The 6,575-nt window shown below is 37.6% G+C and overlaps 1 non-coding gene across 1 annotated transcript; it reads right to left on the bottom strand.

Annotated features, from left to right (window-relative positions):
- Window positions 1-4,370: 4,370 nt before the first annotated feature.
- TRNAE-UUC (transfer RNA glutamic acid (anticodon UUC)) lies at window positions 4,371-4,442 on the bottom strand. The gene has a single exon. It is a non-coding gene; the product is annotated as a tRNA-Glu (tRNA).
- Window positions 4,443-6,575: the final 2,133 nt, after the last annotated feature.

Raw genomic sequence — 6,575 nt, 5'->3', positions numbered from 1 at the left:
ATTTCCCGGACTGCTGCGATAAAAAGAACACAAAGTGAAAGAGCTCAAAAATGGTCTTATTTTTATTTAAAGTAATCACCACCTGATTGAATGCACTTTTTACACCGTTCTGAAAAGGATCAGCGAAGGTCCAAAGAGATGATGTTCAGTTCGGCGGTTACGTTTTTCTTTATGTCCTCAACATCCTGGAATCTCTTTCTTTTGAGGGCAGTTTTCACCTTAGGACAGAGGTTGAACTCCGCTGGTGCTAGATCTCTCTCTCTCTCTCTTATTAAACTTATTAGAGTTATCATCTTAGCATCCTTTTCATGTTAAATGATGAGATGAAGATTTTTGTTAACCCATCACCGGTTATTCCATAGAATATTGTATCTAAATAAAACAATAATAATAATAACATAATGTTTACTTGTTTCACGTTTATCTCCAGAGAAAGGTTTGTACCGCACAGTAGCAACTTTTGTCATGATATGGTGTCATTTGTGATAGACCTGTACGTTTATAAAATAACTTAGATGGCAATCATGTGTTTGAGATTCGCATGCGCACTACGCAGTTTCACATGTCGCATTTCGTTCAGGAGATTTGTACTATTTCTATTTTTTTATTTTTTATTTCATTGTTTCAGTGTAAATTTTGGAAAAACATGAAACTTTCGACTCTTTGGATCCAGTGATAACAGAAGATAAATCCCGGTCTTTCAGTATAATCCTCAAACCAAGCGTCAAAGCATACAGTGGCAAACTCTCTCTCTTCCCCGTTTAAAGAAAGCAAGGATGTCTCGATCGAAGATCAGGTCCATGCTTGACGTTTTCTTTAATTGATTGTTAATCATGAATTTGTCCCGCCAAATCATGCACTCTACATTGACATTTTAGGAAGCTTTCGTGAAAAAAATCGAAAGACACGGTTCAATTTAAGGCCGGACAAATGGTTTTTGCACCATGACAAACATGTCATTGGAGTACCCGCCTTATTTGCTAGATCTGGTGCCGTGCGACTTTTTTTTCTGTTCCTGAAAAATTGAAATCCATCTCAAAGGAAAACGAGGGTCTAACTAGAGGGTCTTTGAGTTCTCACTAGACATTCAGAAGAAGACAACGCAGCAATTAAATGCGCTGTCTTCCGAGGATTTCTGCTGCTGTTTTAGATCCTTCAAATCGCAAATGGAAAGTTGCACAGGCGCAACTGGAGAGTACTTTGAAGGGAATAAACATTGAAATTGTTGTATTTAAAATGATAAATGATTTTAAAAATATTTCTCGTTTCTTTTTATCCGCACGTTGTATTAATAAAATGTGTCTTAACAGTGTTTTCATATCCCTTACCTGGTTTTAAGTCCGTGTGTGTGTGTTAAGTGGCAAAGTAACTAAGGTTGTGAGGCATTAGTATACAGTATCCGTAAATTACACATATTCTGTGGTTGATTTGCCTGGATGAAAAACCTCTGTTTGAAATTCATGCCGTCTGGTTCTTGAAGTACCGAATCTCTGCTGCATTTCTTCCTTTCAGAGCTGCATTCTCCTTTCATCTTCTACTCATTGTGTACTTTTGAGATGGTTACTTTCGACACACCAGTGATTTCCTTTGTGTGCTGTTTGTTTTCTCAATTGTGGCTAGTGTTAAACGTGCTCCAGCAAAAAACGCCTTTCTGAAAATCGTATAAATCACCTGTCTTTCCCAAGAAAGACCCAATCGTCTAAGAAGCCCCAGGAAATGACATTTATCTGATACTAAGGAACTTGTGATCATACCACGTGACAACTTATATTTGCATACTGTGCGTTTAATTATCTGTTGGCGCTAAATTACAAAATGTTTCTAATTATTTAGCCAGTGAGTGTAATATTGTCCCCGCACTGCAACATTGTAAATGACTTTCTTCAGGCAATTGCATTTATTCAAAAGGCTTTCTTATGAGCCTGCGTGCTGAAGGTCAAACCAAAATGTAATATGCCATTTGCATTATTAATAAGGCGCATGCTCAGAATGGACTGTAGTACTTAAACAGACGATGGACTGATCTTAATATTCGGCTGGAATTTTAAGAAAAATCTTTTTTTATTTTGGAATGGTGGCAGATTTATTTCTGGATCTGAGATTTTATCTTGAATAATGTTATGTGGTCTGTGGAACTCATTCAGATTCGACTGGACTTGTCCAGCAGTGATTATACGGCTCTGTGCTTCTCTTTTTTTTTTTTTTTTTTTTTTGTGACAGGGCGGTGTCTTCGGCTGTTCCTTCCACTAACGCTATCAGTTTCGTCAATATTTGGACGATGCACTAATAACGCACTTCGCTGTTCAATGTAACAGCAAATACAGAGTGGATTTATTCGCGTGAACAGAGTACAAAAAGCTCTTCGTTTGCAATCAGTTTTCCTGGAAAGAGGGATAACAATTTTCCCTCATTCAAGTACTTATGAGAAACTTCCTCTTCAGAACTGAAGGAGAAAGAAAATTCTTGGCATTTAAAAGCAGCGTTCTCAAGTTACTTGTACAGCCGACGAGACGTGAAAAAAGAGGTATTAATGATTATTATTTTATAAAAACATCTTCTCTTCCCTTTCTTTTTACCTATCTCTTTATTTATATTATTTTCTCTCTCTCTCTCTTCCTATCACTTTGTCTTTCTCTTTCATGCTCTCTTATTAGTGCTCTTCGCACTTTCATTCTCTCTCACCCCTTTTTCTTTCGTTTTTTCCTCCTCCGTGAGAGTATAATGGTTTCACCACTTGTCACTCATTTGGAGAGGTCTGGTTTCGATTCCCTTCAGGAGGAATTTCTACAGTCCTCTTTAATCGAGGCTGTACTTAGTCAGTCTGAGGGAGACGAAATAGGAATGTTTGAATTTTTCTACACTTCTGCAATGGTTGACCAAAAAGTCATGATAACAGAGTATAAAAGAAATAAGTACAAAATTCTGTTTTTTTTCCCAACAGATTTACGCCGAAGTTCAATACCCTTATAGTATTTAATCAGTAAAGAGTTTAATCCTTAAAAGAGAAAAGGTTCTAGTTGGGCATCACACCAGGCTTCCACAGTTGCTCTTAGCTCTTGATCATCTTTAAAATGAGTTCCGAAGATGAACTCAAAGTTAGAAACTTGAGGTTTCTAAACAAATAACAATCATTTGGGGTCTGATCACAACTACACGGAGGCGATTTATTTCTACAAATCCACATTCATGAAATTTAACCTCTAAAACCGGGATTTTGTGCATGGGGAAGCAAAACGACTCAAATTTCTTCATCCTTTATTCTTCCGGATTGCAGCTTTTAATTCTGGCATAAAGCTAACCTAATATTCTCCCGTTATTGTGAGTTTTGGTGAAGGTATTTAACAACAATTCTTTTGTCTTCCAGATCGGTTGTTGTAGGGCTTTAGGCGCATCAGCAATTTAGGCCATATTGCGCTGCATATGTCTGTAAATTGTATGTGTTCTGTGGTCGATTTGCTGTTTTTTAGAGTAAAAACCAGAGTTTCCGGGAGGAAAAACAATGCTGCCCCCGCCTGAGACCGTATTTCTAATTGAGATTCAAGATCATAAAAATGTAGCCAATTTTTATCACCAGTCATCAAGCGGGATAAAAATCTATCTAGACTACGTAGAAATAATTTTGAATTATCTTTTGATTAATCCAACTCCCCACGTTTGTTATGATCGAAAAGATCTCTGGGAACCCATCTTGCATAAACTTTGGACATTTTCTAATACTCGTGCATTTTTGTTAAAATGCTTCCAGAGGAAATATTAAGTACTTTTACAAGTTCAGACTTGTAGATAAATTTAACTTCTGTAGTAGTAGTAGTAGTAGTAGTGGCATGTGATGCAAGAAAACAAGTGTATGAGCTTATGCAGCATCAGCCAAAAAAAAAAAAAATAAATAAATAAAAAATCACACCATTCCCTCCAAATGCCTGTCCAGTTCCTCCTTAAATTTATTCAACCTATCAACTTCCACAACGACAGATGGAAGTTTGTTCCAGCAATTAACCACCCGCTGGCTAAAGGCAAATTCTGTGATCGCTATCTTCTTACTTTTTGTAATCCCAATCAGCAAATGATTTAAAAAACAAAGCACCTCGTTTCCACTTTCAAATCTGTCATTCAGCAAGACATCATTTTGGCTAACTATATCAACTCTGATTTATTCTTGGTCATTGACCAAGAATAAAATTTAGAATTAAATTGTTCCATCGGCACAGTTTGGAATTCAAAACGGAAGGAACGAAAGTAATAGTTCTGGAATGTCATAAATACAGTACTTATTAATCGAAGTTCATTATGCAGTATATGGAGAAAATAATTCACTGGGGTTAGCTCAGTAGATGTGCAGAATAAGTGAATGCAGAAGGAAAAATAATTACTTCCCATGCCGGGAATCGAACCCGGGCCTCCTGGGTGAAAGCCAGGTATCCTAACCACTAGACTACATGGGACGACGGTTGCTACTTATGATACCAAATTAATAGTCGGATACACGATTGCCAACCACGAAATAATGCCACTCGTTTTAGAAGTGAATCGAAATGAAATTCTTTAAACCTCTGAAATTTTTTTAGTATTTTTACGATTAAACTTGGTCATTAATGGTAGTGACCAATTATAGCTTCATTTTTTTTTCTATGGACTGCCTAAAATAATTATTCTCATAATCTCGCATGGTAATATAAAGTATGAGGTACCTTTTTAGGCGCCTCTGTAGCCAGGTGGGAAGGAGCAGCAGTGCATAGCACACGCTTCTTGATTAGACTGGGGTTCGAGCCCATCACCACCAAATACGGAGGATGCGGAAAGGTCAGGAATGACCACCGCATATTCACAGAGCAATATGGCCTTAGTTGCTAATGCTCCTAAAAACCAAATAACAATAACATTCTTGGTACCTTTTTACATTCGTATAATATGGCCAATTTGCCATAACGGCCCAAACAACAATTTTTGTATTGGTCATCATGCAATAAAGGCAGCTAGCAACGAATTTTGAGAGAATACGATCGTCTGGAAGGAGGCTTTAACCCATCCACCAGAAACTTCTAGCGGAAGATTCAATCTTCCGCTAGAAGATATATATAAAAATACATAAGTAAATTATGTAAAATTATAAGTAAAAACACAGTGTTTCTTGGAGTAGGTGAAAAAAAACTGTGTATTAAGATTTACAGAATGTTTTTCGCAGTTAACGGATTCTGGTTGATGATTCTGGCCTAGACGTCCTCCCCACACCGAATGGAAACGAAGAAACTTCTCAGTCATTCCAACATATTCTGGATATCTGAAATCTAAAAACGGAAACATCGTTGAGTGGAATCCTGTATGATTTTCGCTTTGCGAATGAGAAATAAGAGCCCTCGTGGTTAGCATAGTTTATAGAATCACCGTCTTCCCCACACCGGTTGGAAAAGACCTGAGTTCGAGTTCCGTCGATGACGGAAGGAATTTTTATGGGCCTTTTTCACAACGCGGCTGAATTAGTCGGTCTCAGGCGAGGGTAGCATGGCTTTTACTCCTTGAAATTCGGGTGTTTCGTCCAACAAACAGAAAATAACCTCAGAACACACAATTTAGAGACTATACACGTAACAATATGGCCTTAGTCGCTGATGCTCCTAAAACCCTACAACAACAACAACAACAACAGCGACATTAAAACACTGACTAAGCTACCGCGGAGAGTTATTTCCGATGGAATATAATGAAAGAAAATTTTTACAATCTGTCCGAAATATATTTTCACACCACATGTTAAAAAAGGTTAAACAATTACATGGTTTAGTATTATGGCACCAGAGGTGATTCTATTTATCCAAATTTCTCAGTCAATGTACAGTATACTCTCAGAAGTATTCGAATACCGTTTGTCAAGAGAATGGATGTCGGTATTCGAGAAATTGACAGTTGTAGTCTAATAAAACAGAACTTAGAATATCTTCTACCAATGTTTCAGAGGCTTTCTGAAAAATATCTACAAGGCTCTTACATCTGGGAGCATTTTTGACTTTTATTTGTAGTTGAAATTATTTCTCTTGTTGGATTAGAATACTTAGAATAATTAGAATTAGGACTCTTGCTGTACTTAGAAAAAATAGAAAGTTCTTGTACCACCATAAATTATAAGCGCTTTTATTTTGTAATTAACTGTCAATTTTTTTTCTTATGAATTCGCGTACCACTTGGAACAATTAGGCAAACCACAAATGGTATGGCGCCTATTCCTAAACTTTTGCACAATCAGGCATTAAACCTCGAGATCATTGCAAACACTTTGGGTTAGGATTTCGTCGCAGATCACTGTGTTGGTGTGGGATGTTTCTGTGCAGGCCTTCTCTGTGCCTGCACTTTCCAACTTTTAGGAAGGAGTGCCTTCTCTGTCGATCTCTCGGCGCTCACTCCTGTTTCTGTCTCTGTCATCAACTTGGACTCTTGCTGTCCTTACTTTCTTCTCAAGGGTGTTTTCCCATTAGCAGCTTCTGATCTCCTGCTCGCCTGAAGGACCCTCTTCGCGTGGTTCCCACCATTTCTCAACACTTTTTATTCCCCTTCCCTCTATCCTTAGTTCATTCTTTGCATCA

Source organism: Mastigoproctus giganteus, chromosome 7, assembly GCF_048544385.1.
Source record: "Mastigoproctus giganteus isolate SK-2022 chromosome 7, ASM4854438v1, whole genome shotgun sequence".
Taxonomy (NCBI): domain Eukaryota; kingdom Metazoa; phylum Arthropoda; class Arachnida; order Uropygi; family Thelyphonidae; genus Mastigoproctus; species Mastigoproctus giganteus.
The sequence above is the reverse complement of the archived record's forward strand: the minus strand, read 5'-3'. Positions and strand labels throughout refer to the sequence as shown.